General features: G+C 44.7%; 9 non-coding genes across 9 annotated transcripts; all 9 read right to left on the bottom strand.

The window, feature by feature from the left end:
• Positions 1–2,614: 2,614 nt before the first annotated feature.
• On the bottom strand, positions 2,615–2,686 carry TRNAG-CCC (transfer RNA glycine (anticodon CCC)). The gene has a single exon. It is a non-coding gene; the product is annotated as a tRNA-Gly (tRNA).
• Positions 2,687–4,212: 1,526 nt separating this feature from the next.
• On the bottom strand, positions 4,213–4,284 carry TRNAG-CCC (transfer RNA glycine (anticodon CCC)). Its single transcript has one exon. It is a non-coding gene; the product is annotated as a tRNA-Gly (tRNA).
• A 1,517-nt stretch (positions 4,285–5,801) lies between these two features.
• Positions 5,802–5,873, bottom strand: TRNAG-CCC (transfer RNA glycine (anticodon CCC)). Its single transcript has one exon. It is a non-coding gene; the product is annotated as a tRNA-Gly (tRNA).
• A 1,516-nt stretch (positions 5,874–7,389) lies between these two features.
• On the bottom strand, positions 7,390–7,461 carry TRNAG-CCC (transfer RNA glycine (anticodon CCC)). The gene has a single exon. It is a non-coding gene; the product is annotated as a tRNA-Gly (tRNA).
• A 1,517-nt stretch (positions 7,462–8,978) lies between these two features.
• On the bottom strand, positions 8,979–9,050 carry TRNAG-CCC (transfer RNA glycine (anticodon CCC)). The gene has a single exon. It is a non-coding gene; the product is annotated as a tRNA-Gly (tRNA).
• Positions 9,051–15,343: 6,293 nt separating this feature from the next.
• Positions 15,344–15,415, bottom strand: TRNAG-CCC (transfer RNA glycine (anticodon CCC)). The gene has a single exon. It is a non-coding gene; the product is annotated as a tRNA-Gly (tRNA).
• A 1,517-nt stretch (positions 15,416–16,932) lies between these two features.
• Positions 16,933–17,004, bottom strand: TRNAG-CCC (transfer RNA glycine (anticodon CCC)). Its single transcript has one exon. It is a non-coding gene; the product is annotated as a tRNA-Gly (tRNA).
• A 1,516-nt stretch (positions 17,005–18,520) lies between these two features.
• Positions 18,521–18,592, bottom strand: TRNAG-CCC (transfer RNA glycine (anticodon CCC)). Its single transcript has one exon. It is a non-coding gene; the product is annotated as a tRNA-Gly (tRNA).
• Positions 18,593–20,119: 1,527 nt separating this feature from the next.
• On the bottom strand, positions 20,120–20,191 carry TRNAG-CCC (transfer RNA glycine (anticodon CCC)). The gene has a single exon. It is a non-coding gene; the product is annotated as a tRNA-Gly (tRNA).
• Positions 20,192–22,766: the final 2,575 nt, after the last annotated feature.

Raw genomic sequence — 22,766 nt, 5'->3', positions numbered from 1 at the left:
TTCCTTGCTGGTAGCGTGGAAATGACAGATTGGTTCTCAGAAGAAAAAACAAGAAATATTATAGCAGAGGATGGTTTCGATCCATCGACCTCTGGGTTATGGGCCCAGCACGCTTCCGCTGCACCACTCTGCTCCCTTGTAAAAGTGTTCTCTTTATGCAGAGGAGGAGCTTTCAGCGAAGTGGCGAGGGATTGGTGGGTCTCGCTCCTCATTTGCCTAAGCATGCTGCAATGTATGCTGGGTGCAGAAAATCTTCATCTTCTCGTCTCACAGTCAGTCATAACTGAAAGTGCAGACCCTCTTGGGAACTAGCAGTTTCAGGACTTTACCAAGATAGCAGCTCTCTAACCCTCTCCTCTCTCTTTGATCCTAGCGCTAGCATGCTCAGGATTTGATTTTAACTGGGAGCCAGAGATCTACCCGGTGACGGCGAGGCTTTTGAGCGTTTGGGAGCGTTCGGGAAGTGAGGACGTTGGACAGGAAATGTTGCCATCTTGAAATATCCAACCTTCCTGCTGTCGTGAGAGGCTCTTTCCATGGACATCTGCCTCTTGGAGTCCTCTCAACTTGCTCTCTGATATAACATTTTGTGAGCTGCAGTTACATCCGATGGCTACAAGGTGGCGCTGCATTCAGGTGAGAGAACAAGTGTGCACAAAATCGTTGGGGACTTTTGCCAGATTCATCGGTGGATCTTGCCTACTTTTATTCACATGCTAGATATTGCCTAGAAATGCTTTTTAATATAGAGATGCTAGAGTTAGAATGTCTGGTCGGGGTTCAGCCCTTTCATTGTCTACCGCCCGCAACATATTTATTACCAGCACATGTGAGTGGTGACTCTGCTTTTTGGAAAATAGCATCTAATAGGACAATGAATGTAGCAGATGGGGCGATCGAGATGCCTGCCTAAGTATTTCATTTTTTTTTTAATTTAACGTCTGATTAATCTGTTCATGATATTTGCGTTTTGTGACATGTTGCATTAAAACAAATCCTGCTTGGAGAACATATAAAAATTTGCACAGCATTGGCTGGGAATCGAACCCTGGTCAACTGCTTGGGAAGCAGCTATGCTCACCACTATACCACCAACGCCCTATGATGTGGGTGCTCTCGGTTCTAAAGATTACAACCCCGAGTTCAATGACTATCTTGCACCAGTTTCAATGGTGCATTTGGTTTAGATACCAACATGAAAAGCAGTAGAAAGTTTCTTGTAGAGGGTAAGGAACTGGGGATTGAAATCAAGGCCAAATCTGTGCAGAAGAGAAGAAATGGAAAGCAGTAGTACAAATAGTGGAAATGAACATATTTAGGCAGCATTGGAAGCAAAGCAGCGAAGAGAAAGAGAGTGCCTTCCATGAAATGCCCAGGAGAATGATAAGAGCAGAACGAAAAGGCAAGAATGACATTCAAAGCATGCCCAGAAAAACGTGTGACGGTCCCACCAGTCATTTATGCTTATAATTGGGTATCTTTACTTTCAAAGTATGGGGTTGATCCTTTGGCGATCACTCTCTTGTATTTCAGCAGAGACAGATAGTTGAGAAGTCTTTTCTCACATAGCTAGCACAAGCCTGCGCTTTTCCTTGCTGGTAGCGTGGAAATGACAGATTGTTTCTCAGAAGAAAAAACAAGAAATATTATAGCAGAGGATGGTTTCGATCCATCGACCTCTGGGTTATGGGCCCAGCACGCTTCCGCTGCGCCACTCTGCTCCCTTGTGAAAGTGTTCTCTTTATGCAGAGGAGGAGCTTTCAGCGAAGTGGCGAGGGATTGGTGGGTCTCGCTCCTCATTTGCCTAAGCATGCTGCAATGTATGCTGGGTGCAGAAAATCTTCATCTTCTCGTCTCACAGTCAGTCATAACTGAAAGTGCAGACCCTCTTGGGAACTAGCAGTTTCAGGCCTTTACCAAGATAGCAGCTCTCTAACCCTCTCCTCTCTCTTTGATCCTAGCGCTAGCATGCTCAGGATTTGATTTTAACTGGGAGCCAGAGATCTACCCGGTGAGGGGAGGCTTTTGAGCGTTTGGGAGCGTTCGGGACGTGAGGACGTTGGACAGGAAATGTTGCCATCTTGAAATATCCAACCTTCCTGCTGTCGTGAGAGGCTCTTTCCATGGACATCTGCCTCTTGGAGTCCTCTCAACTTGCTCTCTGATATAACATTTTGTGAGCTGCATTTACATCCGATGGCTACAAGGTGGCGCTGCATTCAGGTGAGAGAACAAGTGTGCACAAAATCGTTGGGGACTTTTGCCAGATTCATCGGTGGATCTTGCCTACTTTTATTCACATGCTAGATATTGCCTAGAAATGCTTTTTAATATAGAGATGCTAGAGTTAGAATGTCTGGTCGGGGTTCAGCCCTTTCATTGTCTACCGCCCGCAACATATTTATTACCAGCACATGTGAGTGGTGACTCTGCTTTTTGGAAAATAGCATCTAATAGGACAATGAATGTAGCAGATGGGGCGATCGAGATGCCTGCCTAAGTATTTCATTTTTTTTTTAAATTTAACGTCTGATTAATCTGTTCATGATATTTCCGTTTTGTGACATGTTGCATTAAAACAAATCCTGCTTGGAGAACATATAAAAATTTGCACTGCATTGGCCGGGAATCGAACCCGGGTCAACTGCTTGGGAAGCAGCTATGCTCACCACTATACCACCAACGCCCTATGATGTGGTTGCTCTCGGTTCTAAAGATTACAACCCCGAGTTCAATGACTATCTTGCACCAGTTTCAATGGTGCATTTGGTTTAGATACCAACATGAAAAGCAGTAGAAAGTTTCTTGTAGAGGGTAAGGAACTGGGGATTGAAACCAAGGCCAAATCTGTGCAGAAGAGAAGAAATGGAAAGCAGTAGTACAAATAGTGGAAATGAACATATTTAGGCAGCATTGGAAGCAAAGCAGCGAAGAGAAAGAGAGTGCCTTCCATGAAATGCCCAGGAGAATGATAAGAGCAGAACGGAAAGGCAAGAATGACATTCAAAGCATGCCCAGAAAAACGTGTGACGGTCCCACCAGTCATTTATGCTTATAATTGGGTATCTTTAATTTCAAAGTATGGGGTTGATCCTTTGGCGATCACTCTCTTGTATTTCAGCAGAGACAGATAGTTGAGAAGTCTTTTCTCACATAGCTAGCACAAGCCTGCGCTTTTCCTTGCTGGTAGCGTGGAAATGACAGATTGGTTCTCAGAAGAAAAAACAAGAAATATTATAGCAGAGGATGGTTTCGATCCATCGACCTCTGGGTTATGGGCCCAGCACGCTTCCGCTGCGCCACTCTGCTCCCTTGTAAAAGTGTTCTCTTTATGCAGAGGAGGAGCTTTCAGCGAAGTGGCGAGGGATTGGTGGGTCTCGCTCCTCATTTGCCTAAGCATGCTGCAATGTATGCTGGGTGCAGAAAATCTTCATCTTCTCGTCTCACAGTCAGTCATAACTGAAAGTGCAGACCCTCTTGGGAACTAGCAGTTTCAGGCCTTTACCAAGATAGCAGCTCTCTAACCCTCTCCTCTCTCTTTGATCCTAGCGCTAGCATGCTCAGGATTTGATTTTAACTGGGAGCCAGAGATCTACCCGGTGAGGGCTTGCCCGGTGTGAGGCTTTTGAGCGTTTGGGAGCGTTCGGGACGTGAGGACGTTGGACAGGAAATGTTGCCATCTTGAAATATCCAACCTTCCTGCTGTCGTGAGAGGCTCTTTCCATGGACATCTGCCTCTTGGAGTCCTCTTAACTTGCTCTCTGATATAACATTTTGTGAGCTGCATTTACATCCGATGGCTACAAGGTGGCGCTGCATTCAGGTGAGAGAACAAGTGTGCACAAAATCGTTGGGGACTTTTGCCAGATTCATCGGTGGATCTTGCCTACTTTTATTCACATGCTAGATATTGCCTAGAAATGCTTTTTCATATAGAGATGCTAGAGTTAGAATGTCTGGTCGGGGTTCAGCCCTTTCATTGTCTACCGCCCGCAACATATTTATTACCAGCACATGTGAGTGGTGACTCTGCTTTTTGGAAAATAGCATCTAATAGGACAATGAATTTAGCAGATGGGGCGATCGAGATGCCTGCCCAAGTATTTCATTTTTTTTTAATTTAACGTCTGATTAATCTGTTCATGATATTTCCGTTTTGTGACATGTTGCATTAAAACAAATCCTGCTTGGAGAACATATAAAAATTTGCACTGCATTGGCCGGGAATCGAACCCGGGTCAACTGCTTGGGAAGCAGCTATGCTCACCACTATACCACCAACGCCCTATGATGTGGTTGCTCTCGGTTCTAAAGATTACAACCCCGAGTTCAATGACTATCTTGCACCAGTTTCAATGGTGCATTTGGTTTAGATACCAACATGAAAAGCAGTAGAAAGTTTCTTGTAGAGGGTAAGGAACTGGGGATTGAAACCAAGGCCAAATCTGTGCAGAAGAGAAGAAATAGAAAGCAGTAGTACAAATAGTGGAAATGAACATATTTAGGCAGCATTGGAAGCAAAGCAGCGAAGAGAAAGAGAGTGCCTTCCATGAAATGCCCAGGAGAATGATAAGAGCAGAACGAAAAGGCAAGAATGACATTCAAAGCATGCCCAGAAAAACGTGTGACGGTCCCACCAGTCATTTATGCTTATAATTGGGTATCTTTACTTTCAAAGTATGGGGTTGATCCTTTGGCGATCACTCTCTTGTATTTCAGCAGAGACAGATAGTTGAGAAGTCTTTTCTCACATAGCTAGCACAAGCCTGCGCTTTTCCTTGCTGGTAGCGTGGAAATGACAGATTGGTTCTCAGAAGAAAAAACAAGAAATATTATAGCAGAGGATGGTTTCGATCCATCGACCTCTGGGTTATGGGCCCAGCACGCTTCCGCTGCGCCACTCTGCTCCCTTGTAAAAATGTTCTCTTTATGCAGAGGAGGAGCTTTCAGCGAAGTGGCGAGGGATTGGTGGGTCTCGCTCCTCATTTGCCTAAGCATGCTGCAATGTATGCTGGGTGCAGAAAATCTTCATCTTCTCGTCTCACAGTCAGTCATAACTGAAAGTGCAGACCCTCTTGGGAACTAGCAGTTTCAGGCCTTTACCAAGATAGCAGCTCTCTAACCCTCTCCTCTCTCTTTGATCCTAGCGCTAGCATGCTCAAGATTTGATTTTAACTGGGAGCCAGAGATCTACCCGGTGAGGGCTTGCCCGATGTGAGGCTTTTGAGCGTTCGGGACGTGAGGACGTTGGACAGGAAATGTTGCCATCTTGAAATATCCAACCTTCCTGCTGTCGTGAGAGGCTCTTTCCATGGACATCTGCCTCTTGGAGTCCTCTCAACTTGCTCTCTGATATAACATTTTGTGAGCTGCAGTTACATCCGATGGCTACAAGGTGGCGCTGCATTCAGGTGAGAGAACAAGTGTGCACAAAATCGTTGGGGACTTTTGCCAGATTCATCGGTGGATCTTGCCTACTTTTATTCACATGCTAGATATTGCCTAGAAATGCTTTTTAATATAGAGATGCTAGAGTTAGAATGTCTGGTCGGGGTTCAGCCCTTTCATTGTCTACCGCCCGCAACATATTTATTACCAGCACATGTGAGTGGTGACTCTGCTTTTTGGAAAATAGCATCTAATAGGACAATGAATGTAGCAGATGGGGCGATCGAGATGCCTGCCTAAGTATTTCATTTTTTTTTTAATTTAACGTCTGATTAATCTGTTCATGATATTTCCGTTTTGTGACATGTTGCATTAAAACAAATCCTGCTTGGAGAACATATAAAAATTTGCACTGCATTGGCCGGGAATCGAACCCGGGTCAACTGCTTGGGAAGCAGCTATGCTCACCACTATACCACCAACGCCCTATGATGTGGTTGCTCTCGGTTCTAAAGATTACAACCCCGAGTTCAATGACTATCTTGCACCAGTTTCAATGGTGCATTTGGTTTAGATACCAACATGAAAAGCAGTAGAAAGTTTCTTGTAGAGGGTAAGGAACTGGGGATTGAAACCAAGGCCAAATCTGTGCAGAAGAGAAGAAATGGAAAGCAGAAGTACAAATAGTGAAAATGACCATATGTAGGCAGCATTGGAAGCAAAGCAGCGAAGAGAAAGAGAGTGCCTTCCATGAAATGCCCAGGAGAATGATAAGAGCAGAACGAAAAGGCAAGAATGACATTCAAAGCATGCCCAGAAAAACGTGTGAAGGTCCCACCAGTCATTTATGCTTATAATTGGGTATCTTTATTTTCAAAGTATGGGGTTGATCCTTTGGAGATCACTCTCTTGTATTTCAGCAGAGACAGATAGTTGAGAAGTCTTTTCTCACATAGCTAGCACAAGCCTGCGCTTTTCCTTGCTGGTAGCGTGGAAATGACAGATTGGTTCTCAGAAGAAAAAACAAGAAATATTATAGCAGAGGATGGTTTCAATCCATCAACCTCTGGGTTATGGGCCCAGCACGCTTCCGCTGCGCCACTCTGCTCCCTTGTAAAAGTGTTCTCTTTATGCAGAGGAGGAGCTTTCAGCGAAGTGGCGAGGGATTGGTGGGTCTCGCTCCTCATTTGCCTAAGCATGCTGCAATGTATGCTGGGTGCAGAAAATCTTCATCTTCTCGTCTCACAGTTAGTCATAACTGAAAGTGCAGACCCTCTTGGGAACTAGCAGTTTCAGGCCTTTACCAAGATAGCAGCTCTCTAACCCTCTCCTCTCTCTTTGATCCTAGCGCTAGCATGCTCAGGATTTGATTTTAACTGGGAGCCAGAGATCTACCCGGTGAGGGCGAGGCTTTTGAGCGTTTGGGAGCGTTCGGGACGTGAGGACATTGGACAGGAAATGTTGCCATCTTGAAATATCCAACCTTCCTGCTGTCGTGAGAGGGTCTTTCCATGGACATCTGCCTCTTGGAGTCCTCTCAACTTGCTCTCTGATATAACATTTTGTGAGCTGCAGTTACATCCGATGGCTACAAGGTGGCGCTGCATTCAGGTGAGAGAACAAGTGTGCACAAAATCGTTGGGGACTTTTGCCAGATTCATCGGTGGATCTTGCCTACTTTTATTCACATTATAGATATTGCCTAGAAATGCTTTTTAATATAGAGATGCTAGAGTTAGAATGTCTGGTCGGGGTTCAGCCCTTTCATTGTCTACCGCCCGCAACATATTTATTACCAGCACATGTGAGTGGTGACTCTGCTTTTTGGAAAATAGCATCTAATAGGACAATGAATGTAGCAGATGGGGCGATCGAGATGCCTGCCTAAGTATTTCATTTTTTTTTTTATTTAACGTCTGATTAATCTGTTCATGATATTTCCGTTTTGTGACATGTTGCATTAAAACAAATCCTGCTTGGAGAACATATAAAAATTTGCACTGCATTGGCCGGGAATCGAACCCGGGTCAACTGCTTGGGAAGCAGCTATGCTCACCACTATACCACCAACGCCCTATGATGTGGTTGCTCTCGGTTCTAAAGATTACAACCCCGAGTTCAATGACTATCTTGCACCAGTTTCAATGGTGCATTTGGTTTAGATACCAACGTGAAAAGCAGTAGAAAGTTTCTTGTAGAGGGTAAGGAACTGGGGATTGAAACCAAGGCCAAATCTGTGCAGAAGAGAAGAAATGGAAAGCAGTAGTACAAATAGTGGAAATGAACATATTTAGGCAGCATTGGAAGCAAAGCAGCGAAGAGAAAGAGAGTGCCTTCCATGAAATGCCCAGGAGAATGATAAGAGCAGAACGAAAAGGCAAGAATGACATTCAAAGCATGCCCAGAAAAACGTGTGACGGTCCCACCAGTCATTTATGCTTATAATTGGGTATCTTTACTTTCAAAGTATGGGGTTGATCCTTTGGCGATCACTCTCTTGTATTTCAGCAGAGACAGATAGTTGAGAAGTCTTTTCTCACATAGCTATCACAAGCCTGCGCTTTTCCTTGCTGGTAGCGTGGAAATGACAGATTGGTTCTCAGAAGAAAAAACAAGAAATATTATAGCAGAGGATGGTTTCGATCCATCGACCTCTGGGTTATGGGCCCAGCACGCTTCCGCTGCGCCACTCTGCTCCCTTGTAAAAGTGTTCTCTTTATGCAGAGGAGGAGCTTTCAGCGAAGTGGCGAGGGATTGGTGGGTCTCGCTCCTCATTTGCCTAAGCATGCTGCAATGTATGCTGGGTGCAGAAAATCTTCATCTTCTCGTCTCACAGTCAGTCATAACTGAAAGTGCAGACCCTCTTGGGAACTAGCAGTTTCAGGCCTTTACCAAGATAGCAGCTCTCTAACCCTCTCCTCTCTCTTTGATCCTAGCGCTAACATGCTCAAGATTTGATTTTAACTGGGAGCCAGAGATCTACCCGGTGAGGGCTTGCCCGGTGTGAGGCTTTTGAGCGTTCGGGACGTGAGGACGTTGGACAGGAAATGTTGCCATCTTGAAATATCCAACCTTCCTGCTGTCGTGAGAGGCTCTTTCCATGGACATCTGCCTCTTGGAGTCCTCTCAACTTGCTCTCTGATATAACATTTTGTGAGCTGCAGTTATATCCGATGGCTACAAGGTGGCGCTGCATTCAGGTGAGAGAACAAGTGTGCACAAAATCGTTGGGGACTTTTGCCAGATTCATCGGTGGATCTTGCCTACTTTTATTCACATGCTAGATATTGCCTAGAAATGCTTTTTAATATAGAGATGCTAGAGTTAGAATGTCTGGTCGGGGTTCAGCCCTTTCATTGTCTACCGCCCGCAACATATTTATTACCAGCACATGTGAGTGGTGACTCTGCTTTTTGGAAAATAGCATCTAATAGGACAATGAATGTAGCAGATGGGGCGATCGAGATGCCTGCCTAAGTATTTCATTTTTTTTTTAATTTAACGTCTGATTAATCTGTTCATGATATTTCCGTTTTGTGACATGTTGCATTAAAACAAATCCTGCTTGGAGAACATATAAAAATTTGCACTGCATTGGCCGGGAATCGAACCCGGGTCAACTGCTTGGGAAGCAGCTATGCTCACCACTATACCACCAACGCCCTATGATGTGGTTGCTCTCGGTTCTAAAGATTACAACCCCGAGTTCAATGACTATCTTGCACCAGTTTCAATGGTGCATTTGGTTTAGATACCAACATGAAAAGCAGTAGAAAGTTTCTTGTAGAGGGTAAGGAACTGGGGATTGAAACCAAGGCCAAATCTGTGCAGAAGAGAAGAAATGGAAAGCAGTAGTACAAATAGTGGAAATGACCATATGTAGGCAGCATTGGAAGCAAAGCAGCGAAGAGAAAGAGAGTGCCTTCCATGAAATGCCCAGGAGAATGATAAGAGCAGAACGAAAAGGCAAGAATGACATTCAAAGCATGCCCAGAAAAACGTGTGAAGGTCCCACCAGTCATTTATGCTTATAATTGGGTATCTTTATTTTCAAAGTATGGGGTTGATCCTTTGGCGATCACTCTCTTGTATTTCAGCAGAGACAGATAGTTGAGAAGTCTTTTCTCACATAGCTAGCACAAGCCTGCGCTTTTCCTTGCTGGTAGCGTGGAAATGACAGATTGGTTCTCAGAAGAAAAAACAAGAAATATTATAGCAGAGGATGGTTTCAATCCATCAACCTCTGGGTTATGGGCCCAGCACGCTTCCGCTGCGCCACTCTGCTCCCTTGTAAAAGTGTTCTCTTTATGCAGAGGAGGAGCTTTCAGCGAAGTGGCGAGGGATTGGTGGGTCTCGCTCCTCATTTGCCTAAGCATGCTGCAATGTATGCTGGGTACAGAAAATCTTCATCTTCTCGTCTCACAGTTAGTCATAACTGAAAGTGCAGACCCTCTTGGGAACTAGCAGTTTCAGGCCTTTACCAAGATAGCAGCTCTCTAACCCTCTCCTCTCTCTTTGATCCTAGCGCTAGCATGCTCAGGATTTGATTTTAACTGGGAGCCAGAGATCTACCCGGTGAGGGCGAGGCTTTTGAGCGTTTGGGAGCGTTCGGGACGTGAGGACATTGGACAGGAAATGTTGCCATCTTGAAATATCCAACCTTCCTGCTGTTGTGAGAGGGTCTTTCCATGGACATCTGCCTCTTGGAGTCCTCTCAACTTGCTCTCTGATATAACATTTTGTGAGCTGCAGTTACATCCGATGGCTACAAGGTGGCGCTGCATTCAGGTGAGAGAACAAGTGTGCACAAAATCGTTGGGGACTTTTGCCAGATTCATCGGTGGATCTTGCCTACTTTTATTCACATTATAGATATTGCCTAGAAATGCTTTTTAATATAGAGATGCTAGAGTTAGAATGTCTGGTCGGGGTTCAGCCCTTTCATTGTCTACCGCCCGCAACATATTTATTACCAGCACATGTGAGTGGTGACTCTGCTTTTTGGAAAATAGCATCTAATAGGACAATGAATGTAGCAGATGGGGCGATCGAGATGCCTGCCTAAGTATTTCATTTTTTTTTTAATTTAACGTCTGATTAATCTGTTCATGATATTTCCGTTTTGTGACATGTTGCATTAAAACAAATCCTGCTTGGAGAACATATAAAAATTTGCACTGCATTGGCCAGGAATCGAACCCGGGTCAACTGCTTGGGAAGCAGCTATGCTCACCACTATACCACCAACGCCCTATGATGTGGTTGCTCTCGGTTCTAAAGATTACAACCCCGAGTTCAATGACTATCTTGCACCAGTTTCAATGGTGCATTTGGTTTAGATACCAACATGAAAAGCAGTAGAAAGTTTCTTGTAGAGGGTAAGGAACTGGGGATTGAAACCAAGGCCAAATCTGTGCAGAAGAGAAGAAATGGAAAGCAGTAGTACAAATAGTGGAAATGAACATATTTAGGCAGCATTGGAAGCAAAGCAGCGAAGAGAAAGAGAGTGCCTTCCATGAAATGCCCAGGAGAATGATAAGAGCAGAACGAAAAGGCAAGAATGACATTCAAAGCATGCCCAGAAAAACGTGTGACGGTCCCACCAGTCATTTATGCTTATAATTGGGTATCTTTACTTTCAAAGTATGGGGTTGATCCTTTGGCGATCACTCTCTTGTATTTCAGCAGAGACAGATAGTTGAGAAGTCTTTTCTCACATAGCTAGCACAAGCCTGCGCTTTTCCTTGCTGGTAGCGTGGAAATGACAGATTGGTTCTCAGAAGAAAAAACAAGAAATATTATAGCAGAGGATGGTTTCGATCCATCGACCTCTGGGTTATGGGCCCAGCACGCTTCCGCTGCGCCACTCTGCTCCCTTGTAAAAGTGTTCTCTTTATGCAGAGGAGGAGCTTTCAGCGAAGTGGCGAGGGATTGGTGGGTCTCGCTCCTCATTTGCCTAAGCATGCTGCAATGTATGCTGGGTGCAGAAAATCTTCATCTTCTCGTCTCACAGTCAGTCATAACTGAAAGTGCAGACCCTCTTGGGAACTAGCAGTTTCAGGCCTTTACCAAGATAGCAGCTCTCTAACCCTCTCCTCTCTCTTTGATCCTAGCGCTAGCATGCTCAAGATTTGATTTTAACTGGGAGCCAGAGATCTACCCGGTGAGGGCTTGCCCGGTGTGAGGCTTTTGAGCGTTCGGGACGTGAGGACGTTGGACAGGAAATGTTGCCATCTTGAAATATCCAACCTTCCTGCTGTCGTGAGAGGCTCTTTCCATGGACATCTGCCTCTTGGAGTCCTCTCAACTTGCTCTCTGATATAACATTTTGTGAGCTGCAGTTACATCCGATGGCTACAAGGTGGCGCTGCATTCAGGTGAGAGAACAAGTGTGCACAAAATCGTTGGGGACTTTTGCCAGATTCATCGGTGGATCTTGCCTACTTTTATTCACATGCTAGATATTGCCTAGAAATGCTTTTTAATATAGAGATGCTAGAGTTAGAATGTCTGGTCGGGGTTCAGCCCTTTCATTGTCTACCGCCCGCAACATATTTATTACCAGCACATGTGAGTGGTGACTCTGCTTTTTGGAAAATAGCATCTAATAGGACAATGAATGTAGCAGATGGGGCGATCGAGATGCCTGCCTAAGTATTTCATTTTTTTTTTAATTTAACGTCTGATTAATCTGTTCATGATATTTCCGTTTTGTGACATGTTGCATTAAAACAAATCCTGCTTGGAGAACATATAAAAATTTGCACTGCATTGGCTGGGAATCGAACCCGGGTCAACTGCTTGGGAAGCAGCTATGCTCACCACTATACCACCAACGCCCTATGATGTGGTTGCTCTCGGTTCTAAAGATTACAACCCCGAGTTCAATGACTATCTTGCACCAGTTTCAATGGTGCATTTGGTTTAGATACCAACATGAAAAGCAGTAGAAAGTTTCTTGTAGAGGGTAAGGAACTGGGGATTGAAACCAAGGCCAAATCTGTGCAGAAGAGAAGAAATGGAAAGCAGTAGTACAAATAGTGGAAATGACCATATGTAGGCAGCATTGGAAGCAAAGCAGCGAAGAGAAAGAGAGTGCCTTCCATGAAATGCCCAGGAGAATGATAAGAGCAGAACGAAAAGGCAAGAATGACATTCAAAGCATGCCCAGAAAAACGTGTGACGGTCCCACCAGTCATTTATGCTTATAATTGGGTATCTTTACTTTCAAAGTATGGGGTTGATCCTTTGGCGATCACTCTCTTGTATTTCAGCAGAGACAGATAGTTGAGAAGTCTTTTCTCACATAGCTAGCACAAGCCTGCGCTTTTCCTTGCTGGTAGCGTGGAAATGACAGATTGGTTCTCAGAAGAAAAAACAAGAAATATTATAGCAGAGGATGGTTTCGATCCATCGACCTCTGGGTTATGGGCCCAGCACGCTTCCGCTGCGCCACTCTGCTCCCTTGTAAAAGTGTTCTCTTTATGCAGAGGAGGAGCTTTCAGCGAAGTGGCGAGGGATTGGTGGGTCTCGCTCCTCATTTGCCTAAGCATGCTGCAATGTATGCTGGGTGCAGAAAATCTTCATCTTCTCGTCTCACAGTCAGTCATAACTGAAAGTGCAGACCCTCTTGGGAACTAGCAGTTTCAGGCCTTTACCAAGATAGCAGCTCTCTAACCCTCTCCTCTCTCTTTGATCCTAGCGCTAGCATGCTCAAGATTTGATTTTAACTGGGAGCCAGAGATCTACCCGGTGAGGGCTTGCCCGGTGTGAGGCTTTTGAGCGTTCGGGACGTGAGGACGTTGGACAGGAAATGTTGCCATCTTGAAATATCCAACCTTCCTGCTGTCGTGAGAGGCTCTTTCCATGGACATCTGCCTCTTGGAGTCCTCTCAACTTGCTCTCTGATATAACATTTTGTGAGCTGCAGTTACATCCGATGGCTACAAGGTGGCGCTGCATTCAGGTGAGAGAACAAGTGTGCACAAAATCGTTGGGGACTTTTGCCAGATTCATCGGTGGATCTTGCCTACTTTTATTCACATGCTAGATATTGCCTAGAAATGCTTTTTAATATAGAGATGCTAGAGTTAGAATGTCTGGTCGGGGTTCAGCCCTTTCATTGTCTACCGCCCGCAACATATTTATTACCAGCACATGTGAGTGGTGACTCTGCTTTTTGGAAAATAGCATCTAATAGGACAATGAATGTAGCAGATGGGGCGATCGAGATGCCTGCCTAAGTATTTCATTTTTTTTTTAATTTAACGTCTGATTAATCTGTTCATGATATTTCCGTTTTGTGACATGTTGCATTAAAACAAATCCTGCTTGGAGAACATATAAAAATTTGCACTGCATTGGCTGGGAATCGAACCCGGGTCAACTGCTTGGGAAGCAGCTATGCTCACCACTATACCACCAACGCCCTATGATGTGGTTGCTCTCGGTTCTAAAGATTACAACCCCGAGTTCAATGACTATCTTGCACCAGTTTCAATGGTGCATTTGGTTTAGATACCAACATGAAAAGCAGTAGAAAGTTTCTTGTAGAGGGTAAGGAACTGGGGATTGAAACCAAGGCCAAATCTGTGCAGAAGAGAAGAAATGGAAAGCAGTAGTACAAATAGTGGAAATGACCATATGTAGGCAGCATTGGAAGCAAAGCAGCGAAGAGAAAGAGAGTGCCTTCCATGAAATGCCCAGGAGAATGATAAGAGCAGAACGAAAAGGCAAGAATGACATTCAAAGCATGCCCAGAAAAACGTGTGAAGGTCCCACCAGTCATTTATGCTTATAATTGGGTATCTTTATTTTCAAAGTATGGGGTTGATCCTTTGGCGATCACTCTCTTGTATTTCAGCAGAGACAGATAGTTGAGAAGTCTTTTCTCACATAGCTAGCACAAGCCTGCGCTTTTCCTTGCTGGTAGCGTGGAAATGACAGATTGGTTCTCAGAAGAAAAAACAAGAAATATTATAGCAGAGGATGGTTTCGATCCATCGACCTCTGGGTTATGGGCCCAGCACGCTTCCGCTGCGCCACTCTGCTCCCTTGTAAAAGTGTTCTCTTTATGCAGATGAGGAGCTTTCAGCGAAGTGGCGAGGGATTGGTGGGTCTCGCTCCTCATTTGCCTAAGCATGCTGCAATGTATGCTGGGAGCAGAAAATCTTCATCTTCTCGTCTCACAGTCAGTCATAACTGAAAGTGCAGACCCTCTTGGGAACTAGCAGTTTCAGGCCTTTACCAAGATAGCAGCTCTCTAACCCTCTCCTCTCTCTTTGATCCTAGCGCTAGCATGCTCAGGATTTGATTTTAACTGGGAGCCAGAGATCTACCCGGTGAGGGCTTGCCCGGTGTGAGGCTTTTGAGCGTTTGGGAGCGTTCGGGAAGTGAGGACGTTGGACAGGAAATGTTGCCATCTTGAAATATCCAACCTTCCTGCTGTCGTGAGAGGCTCTTTCCATGGACATCTGCCTCTTGGAGTCCTCTCAACTTGCTCTCTGATATAACATTTTGTGAGCTGCAGTTACATCCGATGGCTACAAGGTGGCGCTGCATTCAGGTGAGAGAACAAGTGTGCACAAAATCGTTGGGGACTTTTGCCAGATTCATCGGTGGATCTTGCCTACTTTTATTCACATGCTAGATATTGCCTAGAAATGCTTTTTAATATAGAGATGCTAGAGTTAGAATGTCTGGTCGGGGTTCAGCCCTTTCATTGTCTACCGCCCGCAACATATTTATTACCAGCACATGTGAGTGGTGACTCTGCTTTTTGGAAAATAGCATCTAATAGGACAATGAATGTAGCAGATGGGGCGATCGAGATGCCTGCCTAAGTATTTCATTTTTTTTTTAATTTAACGTCTGATTAATCTGTTCATGATATTTCCGTTTTGTGACATGTTGCATTAAAACAAATCCTGCTTGGAGAACATATAAAAATTTGCACTGCATTGGCCGGGAATCGAACCCGGGTCAACTGCTTGGGAAGCAGCTATGCTCACCACTATACCACCAACGCCCTATGATGTGGTTGCTCTCGGTTCTAAAGATTACAACCCCGAGTTCAATGACTATCTTGCACCAGTTTCAATGGTGCATTTGGTTTAGATACCAACATGAAAAGCAGTAGAAAGTTTCTTGTAGAGGGTAAGGAACTGGGGATTGAAACCAAGGCCAAATCTGTGCAGAAGAGAAGAAATAGAAAGCAGTAGTACAAATAGTGGAAATGAACATATTTAGGCAGCATTGGAAGCAAAGCAGCGAAGAGAAAGAGAGTGCCTTCCATGAAATGCCCAGGAGAATGATAAGAGCAGAACGAAAAGGCAAGAATGACATTCAAAGCATGCCCAGAAAAACGTGTGACGGTCCCACCAGTCATTTATGCTTATAATTGGGTATCTTTACTTTCAAAGTATGGGGTTGATCCTTTGGCGATCACTCTCTTGTATTTCAGCAGAGACAGATAATTGAGAAGTCTTTTCTCACATAGCTAGCACAAGCCTGCGCTTTTCCTTGCTGGTAGCGTGGAAATGACAGATTGGTTCTCAGAAGAAAAAACAAGAAATATTATAGCAGAGGATGGTTTCGATCCATCGACCTCTGGGTTATGGGCCCAGCACGCTTCCGCTGCGCCACTCTGCTCCCTTGTAAAAGTGTTCTCTTTATGCAGAGGAGGAGCTTTCAGCGAAGTGGCGAGGGATTGGTGGGTCTCGCTCCTCATTTGCCTAAGCAAGCTGCAATGTATGCTGGGTGCAGAAAATCTTCATCTTCTCGTCTCACAGTCAGTCATAACTGAAAGTGCAGACCCTCTTGGGAACTAGCAGTTTCAGGCCTTTACCAAGATAGCAGCTCTCTAACCCTCTCCTCTCTCTTTGATCCTAGCGCTAGCATGCTCAAGATTTGATTTTAACTGGGAGCCAGAGATCTACCCGGTGAGGGCTTGCCCGATGTGAGGCTTTTGAGCGTTCGGGACGTGAGGACGTTGGACAGGAAATGTTGCCATCTTGAAATATCCAACCTTCCTGCTGTCGTGAGAGGCTCTTTCCATGGACATCTGCCTCTTGGAGTCCTCTCAACTTGCTCTCTGATATAACATTTTGTGAGCTGCAGTTACATCCGATGGCTACAAGGTGGCGCTGCATTCAGGTGAGAGAACAAGTGTGCACAAAATCGTTGGGGACTTTTGCCAGATTCATCGGTGGATCTTGCCTACTTTTATTCACATGCTAGATATTGCCTAGAAATGCTTTTTAATATAGAGATGCTAGAGTTAGAATGTCTGGTCGGGGTTCAGCCCTTTCATTGTCTACCGCCCGCAACATATTTATTACCAGCACATGTGAGTGGTGACTCTGCTTTTTGGAAAATAGCATCTAATAGGACAATGAATGTAGCAGATGGGGCGATCGAGATGCCTGCCTAAGTATTTCATTTTTTTTTTAATTTAACGTCTGATTAATCTGTTCATGATATTTCCGTTTTGTGACATGTTGCATTAAAACAAATCCTGCTTGGAGAACATATAAAAATTTGCACTGCATTGGCCGGGAATCGAACCCGGGTCAACTGCTTGGGAAGCAGCTATGCTCACCACTATACCACCAACGCCCTATGATGTGGTTGCTCTCGGTTCTAAAGATTACAACCCCGAGTTCAATGACTATCTTGCACCAGTTTCAATGGTGCATTTGGTTTAGATACCAACATGAAAAGCAGTAGAAAGTTTCTTGTAGAGGGTAAGGAACTGGGGATTGAAACCAAGGCCAAATCTGTGCAGAAGAGAAGAAATGGAAAGCAGAAGTACAAATAGTGAAAATGACCATATGTAGGCAGCATTGGAAGCAAAGCAGCGAAGAGAAAGAGAGTGCCTTCCATGAAATGCCCAGGAGAATGATAAGAGCAGAACGAAAAGGCAAGAATGACATTCAAAGCATGCCCAGAAAAACGTGTGAAGGTCCCACCAGTCATTTATGCTTATAATTGGGTATCTTTATTTTCAAAGTATGGGGTTGATCCTTTGGCGATCACTCTCTTGTATTTCAGCAGAGACAGATAGTTGAGAAGTCTTTTCTCACATAGCTAGCACAAGCCTGCGCTTTTCCTTGCTGGTAGCGTGGAAATGACAGATTGGTTCTCAGAAGAAAAAACAAGAAATATTATAGCAGAGGATGGTTTCAATCCATCAACCTCTGGGTTATGGGCCCAGCACGCTTCCGCTGCGCCACTCTGCTCCCTTGTAAAAGTGTTCTCTTTATGCAGAGGAGGAGCTTTCAGCGAAGTGGCGAGGGATTGGTGGGTCTCGCTCCTCATTTGCCTAAGCATGCTGCAATGTATGCTGGGTGCAGAAAATCTTCATCTTCTCGTCTCACAGTTAGTCATAACTGAAATTGCAGACCCTCTTGGGAACTAGCAGTTTCAGGCCTTTACCAAGATAGCAGCTCTCTAACCCTCTCCTCTCTCTTTGATCCTAGCGCTAGCATGCTCAGGATTTGATTTTAACTGGGAGCCAGAGATCTACCCGGTGAGGGCGAGGCTTTTGAGCGTTTGGGAGCGTTCGGGACGTGAGGACATTGGACAGGAAATGTTGCCATCTTGAAATATCCAACCTTCCTGCTGTCGTGAGAGGGTCTTTCCATGGACATCTGCCTCTTGGAGTCCTCTCAACTTGCTCTCTGATATAACATTTTGTGAGCTGCAGTTACATCCGATGGCTACAAGGTGGCGCTGCATTCAGGTGAGAGAACAAGTGTGCACAAAATCGTTGGGGACTTTTGCCAGATTCATCGGTGGATCTTGCCTACTTTTATTCACATTATAGATATTGCCTAGAAATGCTTTTTAATATAGAGATGCTAGAGTTAGAATGTCTGGTCGGGGTTCAGCCCTTTCATTGTCTACCGCCCGCAACATATTTATTACCAGCACATGTGAGTGGTGACTCTGCTTTTTGGAAAATAGCATCTAATAGGACAATGAATGTAGCAGATGGGGCGATCGAGATGCCTGCCTAAGTATTTCATTTTTTTTTTAATTTAACGTCTGATTAATCTGTTCATGATATTTCCGTTTTGTGACATGTTGCATTAAAACAAATCCTGCTTGGAGAACATATAAAAATTTGCACTGCATTGGCCGGGAATCGAACCCGGGTCAACTGCTTGGGAAGCAGCTATGCTCACCACTATACCACCAACGCCCTATGATGTGGTTGCTCTCGGTTCTAAAGATTACAACCCCGAGTTCAATGACTATCTTGCACCAGTTTCAATGGTGCATTTGGTTTAGATACCAACTTGAAAAGCAGTAGAAAGTTTCTTGTAGAGGGTAAGAAACTGGGGATTGAAACCAAGGCCAAATCTGTGCAGAAGAGAAGAAATGGAAAGCAGTAGTACAAATAGTGGAAATGAACATATTTAGGCAGCATTGGAAGCAAAGCAGCGAAGAGAAAGAGAGTGCCTTCCATGAAATGCCCAGGAGAATGATAAGAGCAGAACGAAAAGGCAAGAATGACATTCAAAGCATGCCCAGAAAAACGTGTGACGGTCCCACCAGTCATTTATGCTTATAATTGGGTATCTTTACTTTCAAAGTATGGGGTTGATCCTTTGGCGATCACTCTCTTGTATTTCAGCAGAGACAGATAGTTGAGAAGTCTTTTCTCACATAGCTAGCACAAGCTTCCCCTTTCCTTGCTGGTAGCGTGGAAATGACAGATTGGTTCTCAGAAGAAAAAACAAGAAATATTATAGCAGAGGATGGTTTCGATCCATCGACCTCTGGGTTATGGGCCCAGCACGCTTCCGCTGCGCCACTCTGCTCCCTTGTAAAAGTGTTCTCTTTATGCAGAGGAGGAGCTTTCAGCGAAGTGGCGAGGGATTGGTGGGTCTCGCTCCTCATTTGCCTAAGCATGCTGCAATGTATGCTGGGTGCAGAAAATCTTCATCTTCTCGTCTCACAGTCAGTCATAACTGAAAGTGCAGACCCTCTTGGGAACTAGCAGTTTCAGGCCTTTACCAAGATAGCAGCTCTCTAACCCTCTCCTCTCTCTTTGATCCTAGCGCTAGCATGCTCAGGATTTGATTTTAACTGGGAGCCAGAGATCTACCCGGTGAGGGCTTGCCCGGTGTGAGGCTTTTGAGCGTTTGGGAGCGTTCGGGAAGTGAGGACGTTGGACAGGAAATGTTGCCATCTTGAAATATCCAACCTTCCTGCTGTTGTGAGAGGCTCTTTCCATGGACATCTGCCTCTTGGAGTCCTCTCAACTTGCTCTCTGATATAACATTTTGTGAGCTGCAGTTACATCCGATGGCTACAAGGTGGCGCTGCATTCAGGTGAGAGAACAAGTGTGCACAAAATCGTTGGGGACTTTTGCCAGATTCATCGGTGGATCTTGCCTACTTTTATTCACATGCTAGATATTGCCTAGAAATGCTTTTTAATATAGAGATGCTAGAGTTAGAATGTCTGGTCGGGGTTCAGCCCTTTCATTGTCTACCGCCCGCAACATATTTATTACCAGCACATGTGAGTGGTGACTCTGCTTTTTGGAAAATAGCATCTAATAGGACAATGAATTTAGCAGATGGGGCGATCGAGATGCCTGCCTAAGTATTTCATTTTTTTTTTTAATTTAACGTCTGATTAATCTGTTCATGATATTTCCGTTTTGTGACATGTTGCATTAAAACAAATCCTGCTTGGAGAACATATAAAAATTTGCACTGCATTGGCCGGGAATCGAACCCGGGTCAACTGCTTGGGAAGCAGCTATGCTCACCACTATACCACCAACGCCCTATGATGTGGTTGCTCTCGGTTCTAAAGATTACAACCCCGAGTTCAATGACTATCTTGCACCAGTTTCAATGGTGCATTTGGTTTAGATACCAACATGAAAAGCAGTAGAAAGTTTCTTGTAGAGGGTAAGGAACTGGGGATTGAAACCAAGGCCAAATCTGTGCAGAAGAGAAGAAATGGAAAGCAGTAGTACAAATAGTGGAAATGAACATATTTAGGCAGCATTGGAAGCAAAGCAGCGAAGAGAAAGAGAGTGCCTTCCATGAAATGCCCAGGAGAATGATAAGAGCAGAACGAAAAGGCAAGAATGACATTCAAAGCATGCCCAGAAAAACGTGTGACGGTCCCACCAGTCATTTATGCTTATAATTGGGTATCTTTACTTTCAAAGTATGGGGTTGATCCTTTGGCGATCACTCTCTTGTATTTCAGCAGAGACAGATAGTTGAGAAGTCTTTTCTCACATAGCTAGCACAAGCCTGCGCTTTTCCTTGCTGGTAGCGTGGAAATGACAGATTGGTTCTCAGAAGAAAAAACAAGAAATATTATAGCAGAGGATGGTTTCGATCCATCGACCTCTGGGTTATGGGCCCAGCACGCTTCCGCTGCGCCACTCTGCTCCCTTGTAAAAGTGTTCTCTTTATGCAGAGGAGGAGCTTTCAGCGAAGTGGCGAGGGATTGGTGGGTCTCGCTCCTCATTTGCCTAAGCATGCTGCAATGTATGCTGGGTGCAGAAAATCTTCATCTTCTCGTCTCACAGTCAGTCATAACTGAAAGTGCAGACCCTCTTGGGAACTAGCAGTTTCAGGCCTTTACCAAGATAGCAGCTCTCTAACCCTCTCCTCTCTCTTTGATCCTAGCGCTAGCATGCTCAAGATTTGATTTTAACTGGGAGCCAGAGATCTACCCGGTGAGGGCTTGCCCGGTGTGAGGCTTTTGAGCGTTCGGGACGTGAGGACGTTGGACAGGAAATGTTGCCATCTTGAAATATCCAACCTTCCTGCTGTCGTGAGAGGCTCTTTCCATGGACATCTGCCTCTTGGAGTCCTCTCAACTTGCTCTCTGATATAACATTTTGTGAGCTGCAGTTACATCCGATGGCTACAAGGTGGCGCTGCATTCAGGTGAGAGAACAAGTGTGCACAAAATCGTTGGGGACTTTTGCCAGATTCATCGGTGGATCTTACCTACTTTTATTCACATGCTAGATATTGCCTAGAAATGCTTTTTAATATAGAGATGCTAGAGTTAGAATGTCTGGTCGGGGTTCAGCCCTTTCATTGTCTACCGCCCGCAACATATTTATTACCAGCACATGTGAGTGGTGACTCTGCTTTTTGGAAAATAGCATCTAATAGGACAATGAATGTAGCAGATGGGGCGATTGAGATGCCTGCCTAAGTATTTCATTTTTTTTTTAATTTAACGTCTGATTAATCTGTTCATGATATTTCCGTTTTGTGACATGTTGCATTAAAACAAATCCTGCTTGGAGAACATATAAAAATTTGCACTGCATTGGCCGGGAATCAAACCCGGGTCAAATGCTTGGGAAGCAGCTATGCTCACCACTATACCACCAACGCCCTATGATGTGGTTGCTCTCGGTTCTAAAGATTACAACCCCGAGTTCAATGACTATCTTGCACCAGTTTCAATGGTGCATTTGGTTTAGATACCAACATGAAAAGCAGTAGAAAGTTTCTTGTAGAGGGTAAGGAACTGGGGATTGAAACCAAGGCCAAATCTGTGCAGAAGAGAAGAAATGGAAAGCAGTAGTACAAATAGTGGAAATGAACATATTTAGGCAGCATTGGAAGCAAAGCAGTGAAGAGAAAGAGAGTGCCTTCCATGAAATGCCCAGGAGAATGATAAGAGCAGAACGAAAAGGCAAGAATGACATTCAAAGCATGCCCAGAAAAACGTGTGACGGTCCCACCAGTCATTTATGCTTATAATTGGGTATCTTTACTTTCAAAGTATGGGGTTGATCCTTTGGCGATCACTCTCTTGTATTTCAGCAGAGACAGATAGTTGAGAAGTCTTTTCTCACATAGCTAGCACAAGCCTGCGCTTTTCCTTGCTGGTAGCGTGGAAATGACAGATTGGTTCTCAGAAGAAAAAACAAGAAATATTATAGCAGAGGATGGTTTCGGTCCATCGACCTCTGGGTTATGGGCCCAGCACGCTTCCGCTGCGCCACTCTGCTCCCTTGTAAAAGTGTTCTCTTTATGCAGAGGAGGAGCTTTCAGCGAAGTGGCGAGGGATTGGTGGGTCTCGCTCCTCATTTGCCTAAGCATGCTGCAATGTATGCTGGGTGCAGAAAATCTTCATCTTCTCGTCTCACAGTCAGTCATAACTGAAAGTGCAGACCCTCTTGGGAACTAGCAGTTTCAGGCCTTTACCAAGATAGCAGCTCTCTAACCCTCTCCTCTCTCTTTGATCCTAGCGCTAGCATGCTCAGGATTTGATTTTAACTGGGAGCCAGAGATCTACCCGGTGAGGGCGAGGCTTTTGAGCGTTTGGGAGCGTTCGGGACGTGAGGACATTGGACAGGAAATGTTGCCATCTT

The sequence above is a fragment of the Triturus cristatus genome, chromosome 11 (assembly GCF_964204655.1).
Source record: "Triturus cristatus chromosome 11, aTriCri1.1, whole genome shotgun sequence".
NCBI classification, from domain to species: Eukaryota; Metazoa; Chordata; class Amphibia; order Caudata; family Salamandridae; genus Triturus; species Triturus cristatus.
The sequence above is the reverse complement of the archived record's forward strand: the minus strand, read 5'-3'. Positions and strand labels throughout refer to the sequence as shown.